Raw genomic sequence first — 24,977 nt, 5'->3', positions numbered from 1 at the left:
AAAGGGATGGAAAAAAATATTCCATGCAAATAGTAATGAAAAGAGAACAAAGGTGGCTATACTTACATCAGACAAAATAGATTTTAAGTCAAAAGCCGTCAGAAAAAAATAAAGAATATTATATAATGATAAAAGGATCAATCCATCAGGAAGAAACAACAATTATAAATATATAAGCATCCCACATCAGAGCACTTAAATATAGAAAACAGACATTGGCAGAAAGGAGAAATAAACAAAACAGTAATGGTAGGAGACTGCAATACCCTACTTTTACTACTGCATAGATCAACTAGATAGAGAATCAAGAAAAAAAATAGTGGATTTGAGTAACACCATGGACCTAAGAGACATATACAGATTTTTTAACCCAACAACACAATATACATTCTTTTCAAGCTCCCATGGAACATCCTCCAGAACAGATCATATGATAGGTTACAAAGCAAGTCTTAATAAATTTAATAACATTGAAATACTACCAAGTATGTTTCCTGACCACAATGGAATGAAACTAGAAATCAATTGCAGACATGGTCAAAGTGTACGTAATGAAAATTTTCTTAATTAAAAAATAAAAATATTCATTTAAAAAAATAAAAATTAAAAATAGCAGAAAGAAAACTAGAAAATTCATCAATAGGTGGAAATTAAACAACACAGTTTTGCACAGCCAATGAGCGAAAGAAGACATTAAAAGAGAAATATAAAAATATCTGGAGAAAAATGAAAACAAAAACACAACATATTAAAACTTATGGGATACGGCAAAAGTAGTACTAACTGGGAAGTTTATAGTGAAAACATCTACATTGAAAAAGAAAGATCTCAGGGTGTCTGGGTGGCTCAGTCAGTTAACCGTCTACCTTCGGCTCAGGTTGTGATCTCAGGGTCCTGGGATCGAGCCCTGCATCGGGCTCCCTGCTCAGCTTGGAGTCCACTTGTCTCCCCTTCTCTGCCCCTCCCTACCACTTGTGCTCTCTCTCTCTCTCTCTCAAATAAATGAATAAAATCTTAAAAAAAGAAAGATCTCAAGTAAACAACCTAACCCTACATCTCAAAGAACTATAAAAAGAACAAACTAAAGAGTAAACATGATTAAACTAGTTTGACTGTGTTGACATAACCTGAAGCAAAATGTGAGCAAAACCAAAATACACCACACAATTTATCTCTATGATATAAAGCATGTTTATTAAAAGTTTATGTTTTTATCTTGATGTTTGGTTTTCATATCTATATATTTGCAGATTGAATTATTATCTTTCGTTTAAAGATTTTATTTATTTGAGAGAGAGAGAGCGCACACAAGTAGGGGGAGCAGCAGGTAGGGGAGAAGCAGGCTCCCCTCTGAGCAAGGAGCCCAATGTGGGGCTCGATCCCAGGACCCTGGGATCATGACCTGAGCCAAAGTTAGCCGTTTAACCAACTGAGCCATCCAGATGCCCCTGAATTATTATCTTATTTTAGATTTCCTTTCACATGTGTATTTTGTGTTTGTTAAGACAAATGTTCCTTTTAACCCACTGGCATACCTCTTTTTATTGTATTTTGTTTTATTGTGCGTCACAGATACTGTATTTTTTTTAACAAATTGAAGGTTTGTGGCAACCCTGTGTCACATTTTGGCATTTTTCCAATAGTATTTGCTCACTTTGTGACTCTGTGTTTCATTTTGGTAATTCTCAAAATATTTTAAACTTTTTCATTATTATTATATATTGGTGACCTATGATCAGTGATAATGACTCACTGAAAGCTAAGATGATGGGTAGCATTTTTTAGCAATAAAGTATATTTAAATTAAGGTATATAAATTTTTTATATGCTATTGCACACTTAGTAGACTACAGTGTAAACATAACTTTTATATCCATTATGAAACCAAAAATTCATTTGACTCTTTTAATGAGATATTCACTTTATTGTGTTCTGGAACCAAACCTGCAATCTTTGAGGTATGCCTATATTTACAAATATGTGTGTTAATGGAAGATATTCTTTAATTTTTATATATTTATGAGACTAGTTTTCCTTTAAAAGCCCAGAGCTTTTAAAGATATTCCATATTGAAATTTAATGACGCTCTTTAAAGAAAATTGTTGATGACTATGAATGGTGACAATTTTCTTTGTTTCCATCTTTCATATCTTTATGAAATCTGTTATATGTTTACAGAATGATAAAATAGTAAATATGAAGAATTTATTCCTTTACTAAAACTAACCTGACACAATAATATCTAAGTACAATAGTAAAGAAAGGGCCCTGTTAAAAACCTGACAAAGAAAATTAGATTTAAGCATACCACACTGAATGTCTTTGAGATTCTTCCAAAATTTATACTGTGTGAGTGAGAACTTCAGTGCTTTGTAACTACCTATTCACTAATTCAGTGTAGGTAGTTCCTGAATAGAAGTACCTGTCTTTGTTACTTAGATAGAGTATTTGGAAACAAGTAGAGATTAAGTATTGTGGGTATTATGCTTATATTGATAAATGTGCTTTGAGTTGATCCCTGCAGGTGACATCTTTGTTTACCTACAGAATATTCATTCCTCACATTTCTAACAGGCTCAAATTTTCATTAGCGCACCTCTTGTCTCATACAGTCATGTGTTTGGGAGGAATTTGACCACTAGCTCTAAGGGTGTGTGCAGAGTTAGTCTAATTGAACCCAATAAACCTATGTCCCTGGCCACAGTGTTTGGTGGAGCCTGAACTGAGCCTGAATCTTCATACCTTTGAGTCACTGGATCAACTAACCTTGAAGCCTCCTCTACTTCTGGACTCTCAATTATATAAGCAAATGAATTTCCTTGTTGTATAAACAAAAATGACTTTCACTATCTGTTACTTGTAACTTTGTTACTTACTGCTTTATATATTATTGAAGCTATGTTACCAGGTGAAAGTAAATTCACAATTTTTATCTTCTTAATAAATTTTCTTTTATGATTATATAGTAGCCTTCTTTATTCCAAATACTGCTTGATATCGACTTTGCTTGACACTAATACAAATAAACCATCTTTCTCTTAGTTTTACTGGTCATTGATCATCACACTTTATTTTCGTCTTTTCTGCGACAGGTTATTGTACCTGCTTTATAACCTGCAAAACTCTGCAACATGTTCATAATACTTGTATTAGGCTATTCGGGCTGCCATAACAAAAATACCTCAGACTAGGTGGTTTAACAACAGAAATTTGTGTCTCACAGTTCTGGAGGCTAGAAGTCCAAAATCAAAGTGTTGGTAGGTTTGGTTTCTTCTGAGGCTTCTCTCCCTGGTTTGTAGATGGCTGCCCTCTTGCTGTCTCTTCACATGGTTGTCTCTCTGTGCACACACGCTCCTGGCGTCTCTCTGTGTGTCTTAAGCTCCTTAAAAAAAACAAAATGGATTTACTTATTTAAAATTTTTATATTTGAGTATAGTTGACACACAATGTTATGTTAGTTTCAGGTGTACAACATAGTGATTCAACTTCTCTATAGGTTGTGCCATAGGCACAAGTGTCACCATACAATGCTATTACGATATCACTGACTATATTCCCTATGCTGTGCCTTTTAGCCCCATGATATTCTTTCCATAACTGGAAGTCTGGATCTTCCACTCCCCTTCACCCATTTTGCCCGTCTCCTGACTCCCTTCCCCTCTGGCAACCATTGGTTTGTTCTCTGTATTTATGGGTCTGGTTCTGCTTTTTGTTAAACTCCTTATGAAGACAGCAGTCAGAATGGATTAAGGCATATAGCAGCCTCACTTTAACTTAATCACTTCTTTAAAGATCCCATTTCCAGATGGAGTCATATTCCGAGGCACTGGGAATTAGGGCTTCAACATATGACTTTTGGGAGAACATAATTCAGTCAAAACAAAGCCCAATGTTAAGATGGCATTATTAAAAGAGACAAGAGAGCAAAGACAGGAACAATGACACAGAGCAGGCAGGAAGATGGCATGTTAGGCTTCCATTATCCTACAGCTTCTCCAGTTCATATGATTCTCTAAGGGCCAGTAACTTCCAAGCATTGGACTGAGAAATTTGCTTTGCCACTACCTTGGCCTGGACCTGAAGGATGGGAGCCAGTATATTATACTAGCTAATAATTCATAGCTTAAAGTTTAACGCTTTCTTATTATCAATATGCCTTCTATTTTAAGACACTCAATCTCCCCTAACCTTAACTTCCTAATTAGATATAGACATAAAATAATTAGTCATGCTCCTCAAATTGTTGTGAGAATTAAATGAAATTTAAGTATACTTCTGCACATAATAAGGACTAAGTGTTTTATGGGGTAGAATGTTTGGAAAGCTGGTTCCACAGCCTTTTATTTACACAATGGACAGGCTCCCGGTGAACAGCTTTCTATTCTAGGTCATGCCACAACATTGTCTATGAGAAATGCAGAAGAGGAAGGGTTGACCTTGTAAACTGGGGTTAGACACCATAGGGGTCCAGATACCTCCCTTACTCTAGAGCCCCTTACATTTCTCTATATAGACTCTTAAACTTCAGGAAGACAAAGACATTGCCTGAATTTTTTATGGTCCTATTTTCCCTTCTTATCATTATGCTTGACATGCACTAGGTGCTTGAATGAATGAATGAATGAATGAGTGAATGAATGAATTATAGTTATATTCCATGCATATATCGTTCTTCCTTCTAACAGTTTATAGCCCCTGGCAGACCAGAACTCTAGGTGTAGAGCCAGAGCTCTCAAGTGATTCAGCATATATTTATGGAACAGAAACCTATGCTTGCCTCTAACTTGATGAGTTTCAGAGAGGCATTCTGGAGATCTTGGCCTTTGTATTTTCAGTAAAACTTTTATATACACTTCCTGAGAATCTTATATAGGTGGCCTGAAAGATAGTTAAAGATTAAGTGAAGCTTCTGAAGGTGATCTGATCTAGCTTACTCAATAGGAAGAAACAGTCAAAAGGGAAAACCTGGGGGCTGTGGGTCATCAAGAGGTTACTCTGGTTACTCATTTCCACTATTTAGTTAAAGAACTGGAAGTCAAACCCTGTCCGATGTTGTAGGCTTACCTCTTGGAAGAATTCCAGCTCCATCACTCAACCAATTAGATTATGCCCACCCACACTGAAGAGGGAAATCTGCTTTACTCAGTTTATCAACTCAAATGCTAACCTCATCCAGAAACATCCTCGTAGGCACACCCAGAAATAACATTTTACCAAAATATCTGGGCACCCTATGGCCTTGTCAAATTGACATATAAAATTAACCATCATCATGATTCTCATCTAAATCACCTAATACCAAGGCATGGCATATTAAGGGATAATATGGGCAGAGGAATAACTGTAGAATCTAGTCAAAAATTGCAGAATGTAAGGAAGGATAAAGGAGAACATTGTGACTTTCTCCTGAGTCTGCCACTGTGAAGGGTTGTTCTGGCCTGACCTGGGAAAAAAGCTGAGCACTGTGAAGATCCACTCAGAATTTTTCTTTTATCTTACAATAGTACCATGAAGGTGAACAGGCAAGATTCTATTCACTCATAATTTATTGTTTTCCAAAATGGCGGTGCCAGTTTGCACTCCCACCAACAGTGCAAGAGGGTTCCCCTTTCTCCACATCCTTGCCAACACCTGTTCTTGTGTTGTTGATTTTAGCCATTCTGAATCATTACACTGTACACCTGAAGCTAATATTACACTGTATGTTAACTAACTGGAATTTAGATAAAAACATAAAAAAACACTGATATCTAATAAAAAACATAATTTATTGGCTTTTCCTCAAGACAGACATTCTTTCTTTTTATTATGTTATGTTAGTCACTATACAGTACATCATTAGCTCTTGATGTAGTGTTCCATGATTCATTGTTTGCATATAACACCCAGTGTTCCATGCAGTACGTGCCCTCCTTAATATCCATCACCAGGCTAACCCATCCTCCCACCCCCATCCACTCTAAAGCCCTCAGTTTGTTTCCCAGAGTCCATAGTCTCTCATGGTTCATTCCCCCTTCTGTTTCTCCCCCCCTTCATTTTCCCCTTCCTTCTAATATCCTCCTTGCTATTCCTTATGTTCCACAAATAAGTGAAACCATATGATAATTGTCTTTCTCTGCTTGGCTTATTTCACTTACAATAATCTCCAGTTCCATCCATGTTGATGCAATTGTTGTGTAATTATCCTTTCTGATGGCTGAGTAACATCCCATTGTATATATGGACCACATTCTTCTTTATCCTTTCGTCTGTTGAAGGGCATCTCGGCTCCTTCCAGAGTTTGGCTATTGTGGACATTGCTGCTATGAACATTGGGGTGCATATGGCCTTTCTTTTCTAACTAACAAAACCATTTTAATGAAATCCCCTGAACAAAGCAACCTTTTATCCCAGTTTCATTGGTAATAGTCCATGTACTGAGGGTTTTTTGTTTTTTTTGGTTTTTTTTTGCCCTCCTTTCATAGAGCAGTGCTTTTGAAATAGTAATGGTCCCTTTCCACATGTTAAGAATATTCTTCTTTCGGGGCGCCTGGGTGGTGCAGTCGTTAAGCGTCTGCCTTTGGCTCAGGGCATGATCCCAGTGTTCTGGGATTGAGCCCCGCATTGGGCTCCTCCGCTGGGAGCCTGCTTCTTCCTCTCCCACTCCCCCTGCTTGTGTTCCCTTTCTCGCTGGCTGTCTCTCTGTCAAATAAATAAATAAAATCTTTAAAAAAAAGAATATTCTTCTTTTTATTTATTCAGATGTATTTATATCCACTGATTTGTCCAGATGAGAAAATATTTATCATTAAAATCATTAAGATAAAAAAATCTTCTCTTGGAAGGCTAGTAAAATTGGACACTAAGCATTAGAAAAAGGCAATACAAGCAAGGAAAATTATAATACATGTATAATTATAGATGTGAAAATTCTAAACAAAATATTACCAAATTGAACTAACCAATATCTTATAAAGAAATAAGATCACAAAGGATTTATTCCAGAAATGAAAGCGTAGCAGACTATTAGAAAAACCTATTCATGAACTTCTGCTTATTCCTGGAAAATTGAATACAAATGCTTTTTTGATCTCATTAGAAGATTTCTCTCCTGAAATGAAGAAAATGTGGGAAAAAAGGACAGCAGACAAAAAAAAAGTCTGAGTAAAATTTTGGAAGCTGGAAAACAGATGGATCTGTAATAACTCCTGAGTAGACCACAGAAACTAAGCACCAAGTCCCTAAGAAACAAATTTCAGAATCCTAAAAGACTCAAAAACTAGTAGTCGTAAGTACCTTCCAAGGCAGAGACCAGAGTATGAATCTGATTACTGGGGGATTCATTAAAAGCATCTAAGACATATGCACCCCAATGTTCATAGCAACAATGTCCACAATAGCCAAACTCTGGAAGGAGATGAGATGTCCTTCCACAGACGAATGGATAAAGAAGATGTGGTCCATATATACAATGGAATATTACTCAGCCATCAGAAAGAACGATTACCCACCATTTGCATCAACATGGATAGAACTGGAGGAGATTAAGCTAAGTGAAATAAGTCAAGCAGAGAAAGACAATTATCATATGGTTTCACTCATTTATGGATCATAAGGAATAGCAGGGAGATCAGTAGGAAAAGGAAGGGAAGAATGAAGAGGGGTAAACAGAAGGGGGAATGAACCACGAGAGACTATGGACTCTGGGAAATAAACTGAGGGTTTTATAGGGGAGTGGGCTGGGGGATTGGGATAGGCCCGTGATGGGTATTAAGGAAGGCACATACTGCATGGAACACTGGGTGTTATGCGCAAACAATGAATCATGGAACACTACATCAAGAACTAATGACGTACTGTATGGTGACTAACATAATAATTAAAAAAAAGAATAAAAAATTTCAGCCACGTTGGGGGCGGGGATCTAAAACAGAGCCTTTAATTACCCTTATATTTTGTGCTGTTTCTAACAGCTGGGATTCCTACCTCAGGTTCAACATTATTTTACTGTTTTTTTTTAAAGATTTTATTTATTTATTTGACAGAGAGAGAGACAGCCAGCGAGAGAGGGAACACAGGCAGGGGGAATGGGAGAGGAAGAAGCAGGCTCCCAGCGGAGGAGCCCGATGTGGGGCTCGATCCCAGAACGCCGGGATCACGCCCTGAGCTGGCTGAAGGCAGATGCTTAACGACTGAGCCACCCAGCCGCCCCTATTTTACTGGTTCTTGTAATAGCCATTGCATCACATCCTACAATAGGTTGTTCATCATTCTGTGGGCATTGGAGTGGGGTAAAGTTGATAAAACTTCCTTTTAAAAATCAAGCTGCCAAAAAAAGACCAGAGCAATCTAGATCTTCTCTTCTTAGGTCTGGCAGGCAGCCAGTTGAACAGGCACAACAGGGGCAAGCACAGGGTAGGAGTGGGAAGCAGCAGGCACCTGTCAAAATCCATTCGATGTTCTTAAAACCTCTCTGAAGAAGACTGGAGCTTCTGCTGCAGCTGTGCTTGTGGCAAGTTTGAAACTTCTCTCTAAGCTTCTTCAGAATTTTTCCATTTCTCTGAAGGTAAAGCCCATATTTAACCACTCAACTTTGGTTGAAATAATTTGCAATAACAGGTGGCAACCTTACTGAAGCAGGATATTATTGGGGCACTTAGGGCCACTTTTGACAGCAGGGGCTGAAATCCATCTCCCACCTCTTAACTAATGATAAATTTAATTACATAAAATATTCAAGGTGCCTTTTACTGATATCCTCAGGAGTACAATGGAAGAGGTTACTTGGCACATTGCACAATAAAACTTCATCAGACTCTTTTCATTAGGCAGTCCTGCCTCCCTTCCCTGCAGTATTATGAGATGGAAGAGTATCAGCCCCTGTCCTTCTTGAACAATCTCCTTCTCTCCAGCTCTCTGTCCTAAGTGGAGCCATTTACTTCTCTCAGCTTATCACTGAATCCTCATATACATTACCCTGTTCTATCACGTAGAGACTAAAACAAATGTCACATGCTTCCTGAAGGGGCTTGCCACCACAAAATGATTTAGGATATCCTAAAGGAAGGAAATCTTTCTATTGTCAGGTTAGAAGAAAACAGAAGAGTTAAGAGGATATTGAATACTTGCTTTGCTAATCACTCATTTGTCCTGAAGTTCCCTATCCTCTAATGAGGTGGGAGCCAGAAAAATCTTACAATGACACCATAAGCATATGTTAATGGAGGGCTGGCTTTCTATGTATCCCACAAACATCGTTCTTGAAAAATTTATGTGCATTTTATAACTTATATTCCAAAGATAATTCCAAATATTTTAAGCCAAAGTGGTGAATAATTATAGGTATTTCAGATTGGTGAGATATTTAGGGAGATGAAAGTCTTGTGCCCTGGCCTGACTTCTTCCTTGACCTTTTATGTTGATGGCAAGCTTCCTGCCTCAAATACATTTGCATTAGAGCAAGGCATTTCCCAATGGATATCCTCACCAAAGTGACATCCTTCAAGAACTGTTAACAGTCGTTAAAACGTATCCTTTACTTCCTTACATCTTTCTCTAACTTATGTGCATGTATTTCTTTCCCTCTAACAACATGATGAGCTTCATGAAGAAAGTGATAGGGATCTTAAAAGCCTTCATATCAATGTTCTATATGTCCACTGTGGTGGTTACATGTGTGAATGAATTTATCCAAATTTATTGAATTATACACCTAAAATGGATGCATTATATTGAACATAAGTTATAGCTCAGTAAAGCTAATTTTTAAAATGTCTTTGTATCCCTTCCAGATTCTAGAGCTGAGTCCTGCTCATATGTGGAATCAGGTATTTTCTGATTGAATTATTCTGTTAAATTGTATAGTTGTTTTGTTTTGTTTTTGTTGTAGCCAAGAATATTATCAGGAGCTCCAGACTTATATATCCAATAACATGGCCCCACCCAGACTTTTTCACAGGCTCCACAAACAACATGACCAAAACAGAACTGTCAATTTCCTGGCATTGCACTAAACCTGACCCTCCACTCAATTCCTCATCTAAGAAAACCACCCTAACCCAGTTGCAAAGATCCACATTCTAAGAGACACACTTGATTCCTTTATATCCCTCACCACAAACATGGACTTCGTCAGCAAGATCAGTACTTCTGGAATACATCTCATTTCAAACTCCTTTTCACCCCTTCCTTTGCTAAGACTCTGGTCCATGCTGCTGTAACTTTTTACTCTCATGTCTGGAGCAGTCTGCTACCTCATCCCCTTGCTCCGATATTCCAGTCTGTTCTACAAAAAACATTTAGACTGACCTTTAATAAGGTAGATTGTAATAATATTCCTTCCTTTCTTAAAGTGCCTCAGTGGCTCCATCTTAATAAGAACAAAACCCAGAGTGCTTACCATGGCCCATAAGGCCTTCTGTGACCTGGCCCCTCCCACTACTCTAACTTCATTTCCTAACACTGTTCTCCTAAGGCACACTGGCATCCAAACTATTTCCTAAATGTGTCAAGCCTGTTCATACTTTAGGGCCTTTCTTCTTGCTGCTCCCTCTGCTCTTTCCTAAGGTCCCATATCTTCCCACAGCTGACCCCTTCTTGCTAAGTATCAGATAAAAGTCATCTCCTTAGAAAATTCTTCCCTGCCTTCCCCACCTTAGTGGCTCTCTATCGTATTTCCCCATATTATTTTCGCAATAACATGTCACCCCTGAGGGTATCAACCGCTCTAAAATGTAAGCTTAATGGGAAACAGGACCAAGTCTGTCTGGTACTCTGCTTTATCTCTAGTACTTATCACAGTGCCTCTCATGTCCTTGGTAACCACTAAATATTTGTTGGGTGAATGAATGACATTGATTAAACATATGTATGCTAAGTTGTGATGAGCCAAGCAGTCTGGGACAGGGGATTTGGGAGATTGGGAGAGTGAGTTTAGGTGTCTCTAAAACAGCAGTTTTGTTTGAACCTATGAAAATTGTGGTTGGAAAATTGTGTAGAAAGAACACAATATTTGAGGGAGTGCTTCTAGCTGTCTTGGGTATAAAAGTGTAGCATATATTCTATACCAATTATCCTTCTTTCTTAATAATAGAAACCCAGGGCACCTGGGTGCCTCAGTCGGTTAAGCAGCTGCCTTCAGCTGATCAAGCCCCACATCTGGCTCCTTGCTCAGCGGGGAGCCTACTTCTCCCTCTGCCTCTGCCTCTCCCCGCTGCTTGTGCTTGCTCTCTCTCCCCCTGCTGTCAAATAAATAAATAAAATCTTTAAAAAAATAATAGAATTTCAAATTTATTTGGGACAGTAGTGTTCCCAATAAAAGACCACATTTGTAGCCTCCTTTGCAGCTATGTGCGGCCACATGACCAACTTCCACCCAACAAGGTGATTGTAAAAGTGTTGTGTGGTAGTTATAGGAAGGAAGCTAAAAGGTAGCTGAACTTCTCAGACCAAGATATTACACCATCTGTTGTGCACCGAACTGTGTGCCACCCAAATTCATATGTTGAAGCTCTAACCCCCTGTACCTCAGAACATGACTGGATTTGAAGATAGTGCTTTTAAAGAGGTAATTAAGTTAAAAAGAGGACATTAGGGTAGGCCCTAATCCAATCTGATTAGAGTACCTATAAGAGGAGTTTAGGAAATACAGAGAGATACCAAGGGTGTGTACGTACAGAAGGATGACCACGTGAAGATGGAGCAAAAGGGTGATTACCTGCAAGTCAAGAAGAGAGGCCTCAGAAGAAACCAATGGTATAAATACTTGGATCTTGGCTTTCTAGTTTTCAGAACTGTGAGAAATAAATTTCTGTTGTTGAAGCCACTCAGTCTGTGGTATATTTGCCCTAGAAAACTAATACACCATTAGATAAGGCCTTCGATTTTGACAGCTCATGAGAATCAATTGGAGAGCCTTAAAAATACTGATGACCAGGGGGAGTTAAGATGGCGGAGGAGTAGGGGACCCCTTTTTCAGCCGGTCCCCTGAGTCGAGCTGGATAGGTAACAGACCAGCCTAAATAACCACGGAATCAGCCTGAGACGCAGGAAGATACATCTGGATCTCTACAAATGAACATCTCCAGCACTGAGTATTGAGGTACCAAGAAGGGAGCCCTAAAACCGCGCACAGATATCGGAAGATAAACGGAAGGGGGAGGGAGCCGCCGCGTTTGGGCGCCGGGAAGCGGCAGCCACCTGCACGGGGGAGCGGGTGGACTCACGGAGGGCACCCGCGAGAGAGCGGACTGAGACCGGTGAGCCGTGAACGTGCGCGCCACCAGGCATCTCGCGGAACACCGGAATCCTGGTGTGCTCACGGGATCCATACTGAGACCGGGAACTCCCGGAGCACGCGCAGGGCGGCTGGCGGCTGGCGGGCCACCTGCACGGGGGAGCGGGCGGACTCGCAGTCGGCACCCGCGAAACAGCTGACTGAGACCCTGAACCGGGTGCGCGCGCCACCAGGCTTCTCACGAAACTCCGGAATCGCGGTGTGCTCACCGGGCTTAGACTGAGACTGGGAGACCCGGGAGCGCGCGGGGCGGCCGGTGGCTGGCAGCATTAGAAACACAAAGGACAGAGACGCGCCGGCCCTGGAAGTGAGGGCAGGGACGCCGGGTTGGTGCGCACATCCCGGGACGCTGCAGGGTTCAGTAGCACCAACAGTAACAGAGTTAAAGTGGCCAGAACATCAGTGGAGAACGGGCCGCAATCCCTCTGTTCTGTGACAATGCAGCCTCTGCTGCTCTGACTCTCAGAAGAGGCATAGCCGACCGCCAGGGAAAGCCGCCAGAGAACAAAAGCCTGGAAATACCAGCTCAGAGAGTGCCCATCCCCATCCCCCCTCGCAGGGGACACGGAGACTCTAACCAAACACGGCTGCCTGAGTATCGGCGCGGCAGGCCCCTCCCCCAGAACACAGAAAGCAGGCTGAAAAATCAAGAAGCCCACAAGCCGAGGCGCCTGGGTGGCGCAGTCATTGAGCACCTGTCTCCGGCTTAGGACGTGATCCCAGCGTTCCGGAGAGGAGTCCCTCATCGGGCTCTTCCGCTGGGAGCCGGCTTCTTCCTCTCTCACTCCCCTGCTTCTGTTCTGTTCTTGCTGGCTGTCTGTCTCCCTCTCTCAGATAAGTAAATAAATAAAATCTTTAAAGAAGAAGCCCACATCTCTAAGATTCCTATAAAACAAGGGGCACGGCCTGGGACCCAGTCAATAATTTGGGCTCTGGACAACCCCGCAACCTCTCCTCATCAGAATGACAAGAAGGAGAATCCCCCCCCCCCAGCAAAGAAAAGACAGTGAGTCTGTGGCCTCTGCCACAGAAGTAACGGATATGGATGTAACCAAATTATCAGAAATGGAATTCAGAGTAACAATGGTCAAGATGATGAGTAGACTTGAAAAAAGTATTAAGGAAAATGTTACTGAGAATATAGAATCCCTAAGGGCGGAAATGAGAGCGAATTTGACAGAAATTAAAAATTCTATGAGCCAAATGCAGGCAAAACTAGAGGCTCTGACGGCCAGGGTCAGGGAAGCAGAGGAAAGGGTTAGTGAATTGGAGGATGGGTTAATAGAGGAAAAAGTGAAAATAGAAGATGGTCTTAAAAAAATCCACGCCCACGAATGTTGGCTACGGGAGATTACTGACTCAACGAAACGATCCAATGTTAGAATCGTCGGCATCCCCGAGGGGGTGGAGAAAAACAGAGGTCTAGAAGAGATATTTGAACAAATTGTAGCTGAAAACTTCCCTAATCTAGCAAGGGAAACAAACATTCGTGTCCAAGAGACAGAGAGGACCCCTCCCAAGCTCAACCACGACAAACCTACGCCACGTCACGTCATAGTGCAATTCGCAAATATGAGATGCAAGGATATAGTATTGAAAGCGGCCAGGGCAAAGAAATTTCTCACGTACCAAGGCAAAGGCATCAGAATTACGTCAGACCTGTCTACACAGACCTGGAATGAGAGAAAGGGTTGGGGGAGCATTTTTAAAGCTCTTTCAGAGAAAAACATGCAGCCAAGGATCCTTTATCCAGCAAGGCTGTCATTCAGAATCGACAGTCACTAACCAATTTTGTAACCGTGAAACCAGCCCTACAGGAGGTATTACGGGGGGTTCTATAAAAGTAAAAAGGCCCCAAGAGTGATACAGAACAGAAAGTCACAGCCAATACAAACAAAGACTTTACTGACAACATGGCAGCATTAAAAGCATATCTCTCAGTACTCAGTCTTAACATTAATGGTTTAAATTCTTCCTTAAAACGCCACAGGGTTGCAGATTGGATAAAAAGAAATGACCCATCCATTTGCTGTCTACAAGAGACTCATTTCGAACCCAAAGATACATTCAGACTGAGAGTAAGGGGATGGAGTACCATCTTTCACGCAAATGGACCTCAAAAGAAAGCTGGGGTAGCAATTCTCATATCAGATAAACTGGATTTTAAACTACAGACTATAGTTAGAGACGCAGAAGGGCACTATATTATTCTTAAAGGAAGTATTCAACAAGTGGATATGACAATTATAAATATATATGCCCCCAACAGGGGAGCAGCAAGATACACAAGCCAACTCTTAACCAGAATAAAGAGACATATAAATAAAAATACATTAATAGTAGGGGACCTCAACACTCCACTCTCAGAAATAGACAGAACACCCTGGCAAAAACTAAGCAAAGAATCAAAGGCTTTGAATGCCATACTCGAAGAGTTGGACCTCTTAGATATATATAGAACACTACACCGCAGAACCAAAGAATACTAATTCTATTCTAATGCCCATGGAACATTCTCAAGAATAGACCATGTTCTGGGACACAAAACAGGTCTCAGCCGATACCAAAAGATTGAAATTATCCCCTGCATATTCTCAGACCACAACGCTCTGAAATTGGAACTCAACCACAAGGAAAAATTTGGAAGAAACTGTAACACATGGAGACTAAGAACCATCCTGCTCAGGAATGACTCGATAAACCAGGAAATCAAAAATCAAATTAAACAATTTATGGAGACCAATGAGAATGAAAATACAAAGTCCAAAACCTATGGGATACTGCAAAGGCAGTCCTAAGGGGGAAATACATAGCCATCCAAGCCTCACTCAAAAGAATAGAAAAATCTAAAATGCAGTTTTTATATTCTCACCTCAAGAAGCTGGAACAGCAACAGAGGGACAGGCCTAATCCACGCACGAGGAAGCAGTTGACCAAAATTAGAGCTGAAATCAATCAAGCAGAAACCAGAAGTACAGTAGAGCAGATCTACAGGACTAGAAGCTGGTTCTTGGAGAGAATCAATAAAATTGACAGACCACTGGCAAGACTTATCCAAAAGAAAAGAGAAAGGACCTAGATTATTAAAATTATGAATGAAAAAGGAGAGGTCACGATGAACACCATTGAAATTGGAAGGATTATTAGAAATTTTTATCAACAGCTATATGCCAATAAACTAAGCAATCTGGAAGAGATGGAATCCTTCCTGGAAACCTATAAACTACCAAGATTGAAACAGGAAGAAATTGATTTCTTAAACAGGCCAATTAATTATGAAGAAATTGAGTCAGTGATAAACAACCTTCCAAATAACAAAACTCCAGGCCCGGACGGTTTTCCTGGGGAATTCTACCAAACATTCAAAGAAGAAATAATACCTATTCTCCTAAAGCTATTTCAAAAAATAGAAACAGAAGGAAAGCTGCCAAACTCATTCTATGAGGCCAATATTACCTTGATCCCCAAACCAGGCAAAGACCCCCTCAAAAAGGAGAATTACAGACCGATTTCCCTAATGAATATGGACGCCAAAATCCTCAACAAGATACTTGCTAATAGAATCCAATAGTCATTAAAAGGATTATCCACCACGATCAAGTGGGATTCATACCTGGGATGCAAGCGTGGTTCAATATTTGCAAATCAATCAGCGTGATACATCATATCAACAAGAAAAGACTCAGGAACCATATGATCCTCTCAATCGATGCCGAAAAAGCATTTGACAAAATACAGCATCCTTTCCTGATTAAAACCCTTCAGAGTGTAGAAATAGAAGGTACATTTCTCAATCTCATAAAAGCCATCTATGAAAAGCCTACTGCAAATATTATTCTCAATGGGGAAAAGCTGGAAGCCTTTCCCTTAAGATCAGGAACATGACAAGGATGCCCACTCTCGCCACTATTATTCAACATAGTACTAGAAGTCCTTGCGACAGCAATCAGACAACAAAAAGGGATCAAAGGTATTCAAATCGGCAAAGAAGAAGTCAAAATGTCTCTCTTCGCAGATGACATGATACTTTATATGGAAAACCCAAAAGAAGCCACTCCCAAACTATTAGAAGTTATAGAGCAATTCAGTAACGTGGCGGGATACAAAATCAATGCTCAGAAATCAGTTGCATTTCTGTACACGAATAACGAGAACGAAGAAAGAGAAATCAGGGAATCCATCCCATTTACAATAGCACCAAAAACCATACGTTACCTTGGAATTAACTTAACCAGAGACGTAAAGGACCTTTATTCTAGAAACTACAAATCACTCTTAAAAGACATTGAGGAAGACATAAAAAGATGGAAAGATATTCCATGCTCATGGATCGGAAGAATTAACATAGTTAAAATGTCCATGCTACCCAGAGCAATCTACACTTTCAATGCTATCCCGATCAAAATACCGAGGACATTTTTCAAAGAACTGGAACAAATAGTCCTTAAATTTGTATGGAACCAGAAAGACCCCGAATCTCCAAGGAACTGTTGAAAAGGAAAAACAAAGCTGGGGGCATCACAATGCTGGATTTTGAGCTGTACTACAAAGCTGTGATCACAAAGACAGCATGGTACTGGCACAAAAACAGACACATAGACCAATGGAACAGAATAGAGAGCCCAGAAATGGACCCTCAGCTCTTTGGGCAACTAATATTTGATAAAGCAGGAAAAAACATCTGGTGGGAAAAAGACAGTCTCTTCAATAAATGGTGCTGGGAAAATTGGACAGCCTCATGCAAAAGAATGAAACTTGACCACTCTCTCACACCATACACAAAAATAAACTCCAAATGGATGAAAGACCTCGATGTGAGACAGGAATCCATCAAAATTCTAGAGGAGAACATAGGCAGCAACCTCTATGACATCGGCCAAAGCAAACTTTTTCATGACACATCCCCAAAGGCAAGAGAAACAAAAGATAAAATGAATTTATGGGACTTCATCAAGATTAAAAGTTTCTGCACAGCCAAGGAAACAGTCAAAAAAACTAAGAGGCAGCCCACGGAATGGGAGAAGATATTTGCAAATGACACTACAGATAAAGGACTGGTATCCAAGATCTACAAAGAACTTCTCAAACTCAATACATGAGAAACAAATAAACAAATCAAAAAATGGGCAGAAGATATGAACAGACACTTTTCCAATGAAGACATACAAATGGCTAACAGACACATGAAAAAATGTTCAAAATCATTAGCCATCAAGGAAATTCAAATCAAAACCACACTGAGATACCACCTTACGCCAGTTAAAATGGCAAAAATAGACAAGGCAAGAAACAGCAATTGTTGGAGAGGATGTGGAGAAAGGGGATCCCTCCTACATTGTTGGTGGGAATGCAAGTTGGTACAGCCACTCTGGAAAACAGTGTGGAGGTCCCTTAAAAAGTTAAAAATGGAGCTACCCTATGATCCAGCCATTGCACTACTGGGTGTTTACCCCAAAGATACAGACGTAGTGAAGAGAAGGGCCATATGCACCCCAATGTTCATAGCAGCAATGTCCACAATAGCTAAATCATGGAAGGAGCCGAGATGCCCTTCAACAGATGACTGGATTAAGAAGTTGTGGTCCATATATACAATGGAATATTACTCAGCTATCAGAAAGAACGAGTTCTCAACATTTGCTACAACATGGACGGCACTGGAGGAGATAATGCTAAGTGAAATAAGTCAAGCAGAGAAAGACAACTATCATATGATTTCTCTCATCTATGGAACATAAGAACTAGAATGATCAGTAGGGGAAGAAAGGGATAAAGAAAGGGGGGGTAATCAGAAGGGCGAATGAAACATGAGAGACTATGGACTATGAGAAACAAACTGAGGACTACAGAGGGGAGGGGGGTGGGGGATTGGGATAGGCCGGTGATGGGTAGTAAGGAGAGCACATATTGCATGGTGCACTGGGTGTTATACACAACTAATGAATCATCGAGCCTTACATCGAAAACCGGGGATGTACTGTATGGTGACTAACATAATATAATAAAAAATCATTATTAAAAAAAATACTGATGACCAGATCTACCCCTAGAGATTCTATTTCAATTTCTTGAGTCTGGGCATTGGAGGGGACTTTCCTATATATCCCGAATTGAAAACCACAGATCTAAGAGAATAATGTTTTGCATTCTATAGAGGAGATTGAAAGTGTTGGATTTAGCATCATGTGGAAGGCATTTCCCCCCACCCCATAGCTCTCTTCTTCCACTGTTTTCCCCACCCCACAGCTCCCTTTTTTATTGTTCTATCCAGATCCCCACAGATGGATGGACCCAGAGATTCTCCCACCTCGTCATCCTATTATAAATCCAAGATCCATGTTAATTTGAGGCAAATTAAGCAGCTTCAGCCCCACTTCCAACCCTCCTTGCCAAGAAAAGTTAAGTCTCGAGGAGCCTCACCCTCTCAGATTCTGCCTGTTAGCCTGATCCAGGGTTCAGAAGTTACTTTCTGGCCTCTCAGTCCAATTAGGAAATGTGCAAAACATGAGAATCAGAGATTTTACTAATGGAAAATAAGCATATGAAAAGATATTTAACATTTTGAATCATCATGAAAATGCATGATAAAATATAAACACACTTATCAGAATGGCTAAAAAATAGTGACAATACCAAACACAGACAAATCTATGGATAAACTGAGTCTCTCAGACTTTCCAAGAGAACGCGAAATGGGACAGGGACTCTGGAAAACAATTTGGCATTTTTTTTTCAAAATTAAACATGTAGTAACTGGATAATACAGCAACTGCACTCTAGGCAGTTTACCCAGAGAAATGAAAATTTGTGTTCAGATGAAAACCTGTACATGAATGTTCATAACAGTTTTATCCATAATAGTGAAAAGGTAGAAACAGCCCAGATGTCCTTCAATAGGTGAATGGTTAAAGAAATGGTGGTAAATCCATACTGTGGAATACTGTTTGGCAATAAAACAGAACAGATTATCGGCACACTTAACAACTTGGATGGCTCTCAGGGGAATTATGCCCAATGAAAGAAATCCATTTCAAAAGGTTACACCCCATATGATTCTATTTATATGACATTTTAAAAATTACAGTAGTGTTTGACAGAGGTTAGAGATGTGGGGCCAGGGAGAAGGTGGGTGTGGCTATAAAGGGTAGCATGAGGGAAGCTTGTGGTAATGACACAGTTTTGTATCTTGTTTGTAGAGGTAATTACAAAACCTACATAGCTAGTAAAAGTGCATGAAGTTATACACATATATTATATACAGACTAACACATAAAACTGGTGAAATCTCGGTAAGCTTTGTGGTCCATTTCTGGGTTTGGCTATTGTACTACAGCAATGCAAGATGCTATCATTTAGTGGGGCGCCTGGGTGGCTCAGTCGTTAAGCGTCTGCCTTCAGCTCAGGGCGTGATCCCAGAGTCCTGGGATCGAGCCCCACATCAGGGTCCTCCGCTGGGAGCCTGCTTCTTCCTCTCCCACTCCCCCTGCTTGTGTTCCCTCTCTCGCTGGCTGTCTCTCTCTCTCTGTCAAATAAGTAAATAAAATCTTAAAAAAAACCTTAAAAAAAGATTTATTAAAAAAAAAGATGCTATCATTTAGAGAAGGTGAATGAAAGGTATACATGACCTCCCTGTAAATTTTTGCAACTTTTTGGTAAATCAATAATTATTTCAAAATCAAAAATTTAAAAACAACACAGGACTTGTGAGAAAAATAAGGTTTGGAACACAACATTCAAAAAGCTTGTCAGTGACACATTAAAAACCATGAGACACTCTGGACTCTGGAAAACAAATTGAGGGTTGCAGAAGGGAGGTGGGTGGAGGAATGGGGTAACTGGGTGATGGGCATTAAGGAGGGTACGTGATCTAATGAGCCCTGGGTGTTACATGCAACTAATGAATCACTGAACACTACCTCAAAAACTAATGATGTACTATATGTTGGCTAATTCAACTTAATAAAAAATAAGATTAGATAAAGGTAAACAAAAAAAGAAGAACTTAGTAAAAATGTTAGCATGATTTTAGGCCTGGTAAATGATTATGAAATTCATAAATACTGTAATAAATATGGTACTTTACTTGATAAAGATGTTAATTTTGTCTATAGAAATTAATATAGGAAGTGTCTCAGCTTGTGAGTTACTGTGAAGTGGTGGAGGAAAGGTTGTCTGGACACAGGGAACAAAGCTTGGATTTTAGGGTACTCCAAAAATGGAGTCCTTACACTATAATTTTCAAGTGCCGTGGAGGCCTGATATAAATGCTAGAGATTGCCAGAAATGAATGGGGGAGATGAGACCTTTTGGTCATTGGCTCATGGTTGGGGCAGAGGAAGACTAATCTAAGACACAGAATGTGCAAGGTCACTCTTCAATGTGAAAATAAACAAGGATCATAAGTAGGGAAAATACAGAACAACTGGCAAGTCTACCAGGTAAAGTTTGGCTTCATGGTGTGCCAAGCCCAAACTGAGTCATAGATGTGGCCTCAGGTTCGAGGAAACATATAACAAATATGATGAGGATGAAAATAAGAACATATAAGGGCTCCTTAAAATGGCTTTGTTTTCAAGATCCTAAGTCACTGCATGAGGGCCTCCTCTGGGATCCTACCCTTGGTTTGGAAAAAGTGAAGAGAGAGAATTAGGATGTCAGCAGAGCCAGTTGTCCCGAGTTTCATCTCCAGGACCCCTGACTTCTGTCCACCTACCCTTCCTAAAAACTAAAGATCCGTTTCCTTTTATCTCTGAATTCTCAGACTTCACTTTCTGATGAGTAAATAATTTTGTAGTCCTGGTATGGTCTAGTCATTGTACTGAAAGCACCTGTTGTGGGAGAGGGCAGACGACCTCCCTTCAGATTAAAGTGGAGACACTTTGACCACACGCTGCTAAATCTATGCTACAGAAACAAGCGTCCAAGTTTACCAAGTTGTATGTACCAGAATGAGCAGGTGGCACTGCATATAATGCTGATGAAGTAGTGAAAAGGTAAATGTCTATTAATAATAGCTTATGACCTATTGAGATTCAATTGTTTAATACAGAGATCTTAGAAGAAAAGGTAGCTTAATATATACTGAGAGAAAACTATAATACTAATAATACTAATATTATAATACTACTAATAAATAATAAAAATAATAAACTAACAAAAGAAGTTTCAGAATAATATGTACAGCAGGAAAACTGAGTTTTGCAATATATTCAAATATATTAGTATAAAATTAGGGACTTTTTCACATGTGAAATTTTGTAAGAAACAAATATAATTACCTGCATAAAGATAAGAGTAAGACACAAAAATAATTTTGTAGGAAACAAATTTTGTAAGAAACAATATAATTACTGGCAGGTTTCCATTTTTCCCTCCTCTGCTCCTCCCAACTCTCTGCTATCCCCATGCACACCCAGCACTCACTTCTGAGACTTCAGTTTCATCCCAGACTGAATGGAAAAGCCTGCACCATTTCCTGCTGCTCTGGAGAGAGGGTGGGCATCGAGCTGCAGGAAGGTCTGGGCACTGCGAGGGAGAATACACTCTGGGTTTCCTTGGGGCTGGTGCCTGCCAAAACAACTAGCCATTCACAGTGAGGAATGGGGGAAAAATGGGCCCTCATGTAACTGAAAGAAGGACAACCCCCCCACCCCGATAATAACCCTGTTTCCACTGCCACTCAGTAACCAGACTTCTTCCATACCCCTTTGTCTGCCTCCCAGACTCCTTGGCTGGTACTTCTAGCCCTCCCACAGAGTCAACCTTTGGAAATTGTCTGCCACCTTCCCTACATTTATAGGTTTATACCCAAACCAAGGACAATTTTATTTTATTTTATTTTTTAAAAAGATTTATTTATTTATTTTAGAGGGAGAGAGTATGGGGATGAAGGGCAGAGGGAGAGTGAAAGGGAGAGAAACAGACTCCCCACTGAGCACAGAGTCCAATTCCGGGCTCGATCTCACGATCTCACGACACTGAGATCACGATCTGGGCCGAAATCAAGACTGGGATGCCTAACCAACTGAGCCACTCAGTTGCCCCCAAACCAAGGACAATTTTATACCTGCATTTACTCTGTACAATAGCCCAAAGAATGGACAGTCTAATCTTCATTTTCAGAAGAATATACTAAGTCACAGAAAGGTCATGTGACTTAACCAAGGTAATACTCCTGCTGAATGGTGGGGTCAGGAAGATAATCCACATTTTGATTCCAGACCCCATGCCCTTGACCACTAAGCTAGACACTTTTGCTTAGTGTCTACCTGTTTGCTTTCTACAATATTGAGACAATCCCAAGGACTGCAACACAACATTCCCACACCCTTGAACCCAGGCTGGGCTGCGCGTTCCACCCACAAGACAGCACTCACCTGGAATTGCTCCCAGGGGTAGCAGTGAAGGGCCAGGTAAAGGCAGAACTGAGACATTCCTTCCACTTCAGCAGCAAATAACAAACAACAAGACTCCCTTAGAGTCACACGTGCTTCACACGCTCACACAGCTTTCTTAAGTCAGGGTCTCACTTGATATTCACGCTGAAGGGGACAATGGTTCTCTGGAGGTCAGAGTGTCTGGTATGGGGATGGCAGCAGTAGAAGCAATCTGCTCCCTGTTACAAGGACACTCCTATGTGCCAGGTCCTGTGAAAACCACTTCAGTAGTTCATTTGATGCATTTCTCACAGATGCCCAAGAGATGGACATTATTAGTTCCATTATCAAATGAGGAAACTTCCAGATTAAGAGCCCAGGGTCACAGAGTAAGGACCTAGGATGAGTGCCATCAAACTCCGCAGCCTATGTTCCTAACGCTTCAGTTGTGCCTAGCAAACATGCATGACGCAGGTCAGACCACGATGGTTGGAAGCAGAGTGAAGGCAGGAGAACATAGAGGGAATAGAAGGGAAGGCATCAGGAAAGCCTGGGACAGTTCTGAGAGGGAGCCCAGCCAGTGGGGAGGGAGCAGTAGGGCATCTGGGGAGGGGCTCTATGCACACTCACCTTCCTTGAACACCCCGTTGACAGAGAAGCAGAGCATCTTCTCCTGAAAGGGAAGAGCCCAGGTGCTAAGTCATCTAAACTTCCTACCCACCTGTGGCTTTCTGGGGCCGCCCTTGGGAGGAAACAGGTGCTCACCGTCTGGAACCACTTGTCCACCATGAAGGGGCTGAGGTCATGCTGAGTTTTGGGCAGCACACAGAGGGAGCGCATGATGTCACATTTTATATGCTTCAGCAGCTGAACACGCAGGGCTATGGGGGGAGGAGAAGCAAGCGAAGGTCAGGGGTTGCCAGACCCTGGGCCCTATAATTACCCCTGCACACCCCCTTTCCCTGCCCAGTCTTCTCCATCACACACGCACAGGGGTCCTTGAGCTTCTTCATATTCCTGCTTTCCTTGAAGTATTCGCACAAGCTGCTTCTAGGAGAGACAGAGGAACAGGAGGTGGTGGTCTGGGCAGTGTGGGTGTTTCCAGGAGCTGCCCTGTGTCTGCTGGGGAGCCACAGGGCCCAGGAGCAGAGTCTGAGCCTTGCTACTCATGGGGCTGGCTCCCCGGGGTTGAAGGGAATGGTCAGGGAGAAGCAGGCCTCATTGTCGTAGGCACCAAGGAGACCCTGACGGTCTCCAGAGTCGTAGATCAAGTAGTACCTGTGGGAGAGCAATGAGGTCAGTCTGTCTCTGTGGTCTGGACCCCAAATGAGGTTTCAAGACACAGTAAGCGGTCCTGAGCTCGGGTGGCCTCACCCATCCTAGCCATCCCCAGATTCCCAGGAGCACTTACTGCTGCAGGAATCGCAGGACTAGACTCTTCAGTGCATCAGATCCAAAGAAGCTTCCCTGAAATCACAAAAGTCCCCAAGACCACGGCGGATACCCCCTCCTCACGCACCACCCAAAACCCTGCTTGATCTGCCCTCCTCACCTTGCAGGTTGGTAACCTCTTGTGGGCGGCAATACCAACGCTCGTTGGCGAGGGTGACTCCTGGCTGTCCTGGGGAGAGGAAAAGGCAGTGGGCAGTGCAGACCAGGAGCTGGTGCTGGACAATCAGGGGAAGGATGGGCCCCGGAGAGGGTGAGGGTCAGAGGCCAGGTGCAAAAGGGCCCTGGAAATTACATGGCCAAGACTGATGCCCCTGGAGAACGTGGTTGAAGGAGATCTGCAGCCTTTGTTGGGTTAATACGTGGATTTGGACCTCCATGAGTTTTAAGGGTCATGAAAAGTGTAACTTCTGTAACACCTAAATGGCTTCAGGGCAGGTTTGGGGCAGCATCAGTGCCAGGAGAGGAGTCAGTGATCAAGGAATACACTTACCAGGCGTAATAACTTGGGAAACAGTTCCAGGATGGAGCTGCAGAAATCCAGACAAAACAGAAAAGTCAGAGAAACTTTGCAGGTGTCCTTCATTATGGGAGCAAGCACACTTACACCTGACACACAGCCCAGTATGTCCCACCTACACTACAGTGTCCCAGCCTCCTGGGGCCCTTGGCACCTCCCTTGTGGATGGACCTAGAGGGAAAGCACACACTCCCTTCCCCTCCTCTATCTGATTCCACTCCTCCGCCCCACCCCCTCTTCCCTCTCCCCCTGCGTGGATCCCACCTAAACTGTCCTGACTCCCATCTCCAGTGCCACCAGAAGCAACATTTGGAGCCCAGGCTCCAGGGCTGCCACCCCCTTCCTGCCTCCCTTCCTT

General features: G+C 41.5%; 1 long non-coding RNA gene across 1 annotated transcript; it reads right to left on the bottom strand.

The window, feature by feature from the left end:
- Positions 1-620: 620 nt before the first annotated feature.
- LOC123787052 (uncharacterized) lies at positions 621-24,262 on the bottom strand. Its single transcript, XR_015723242.1, has 4 exons — positions 23,642-24,262; positions 23,416-23,531; positions 23,281-23,323; positions 621-3,382 (listed from the first exon to the last, which is right to left on the bottom strand). It is a non-coding gene; the product is annotated as an uncharacterized LOC123787052 (long non-coding RNA).
- Between the last annotated feature and the right edge of the window lie 715 nt (positions 24,263-24,977).

Source organism: Ursus americanus, chromosome X, assembly GCF_024610735.1.
Source record: "Ursus americanus isolate L20-20 chromosome X, mUrsAme1.1.p, whole genome shotgun sequence".
Lineage (NCBI taxonomy): Eukaryota > Metazoa > Chordata > Mammalia > Carnivora > Ursidae > Ursus > Ursus americanus.
Note: the sequence above shows the minus strand (reverse complement) of the source record. Positions and strands in the feature narration are given on the sequence as shown.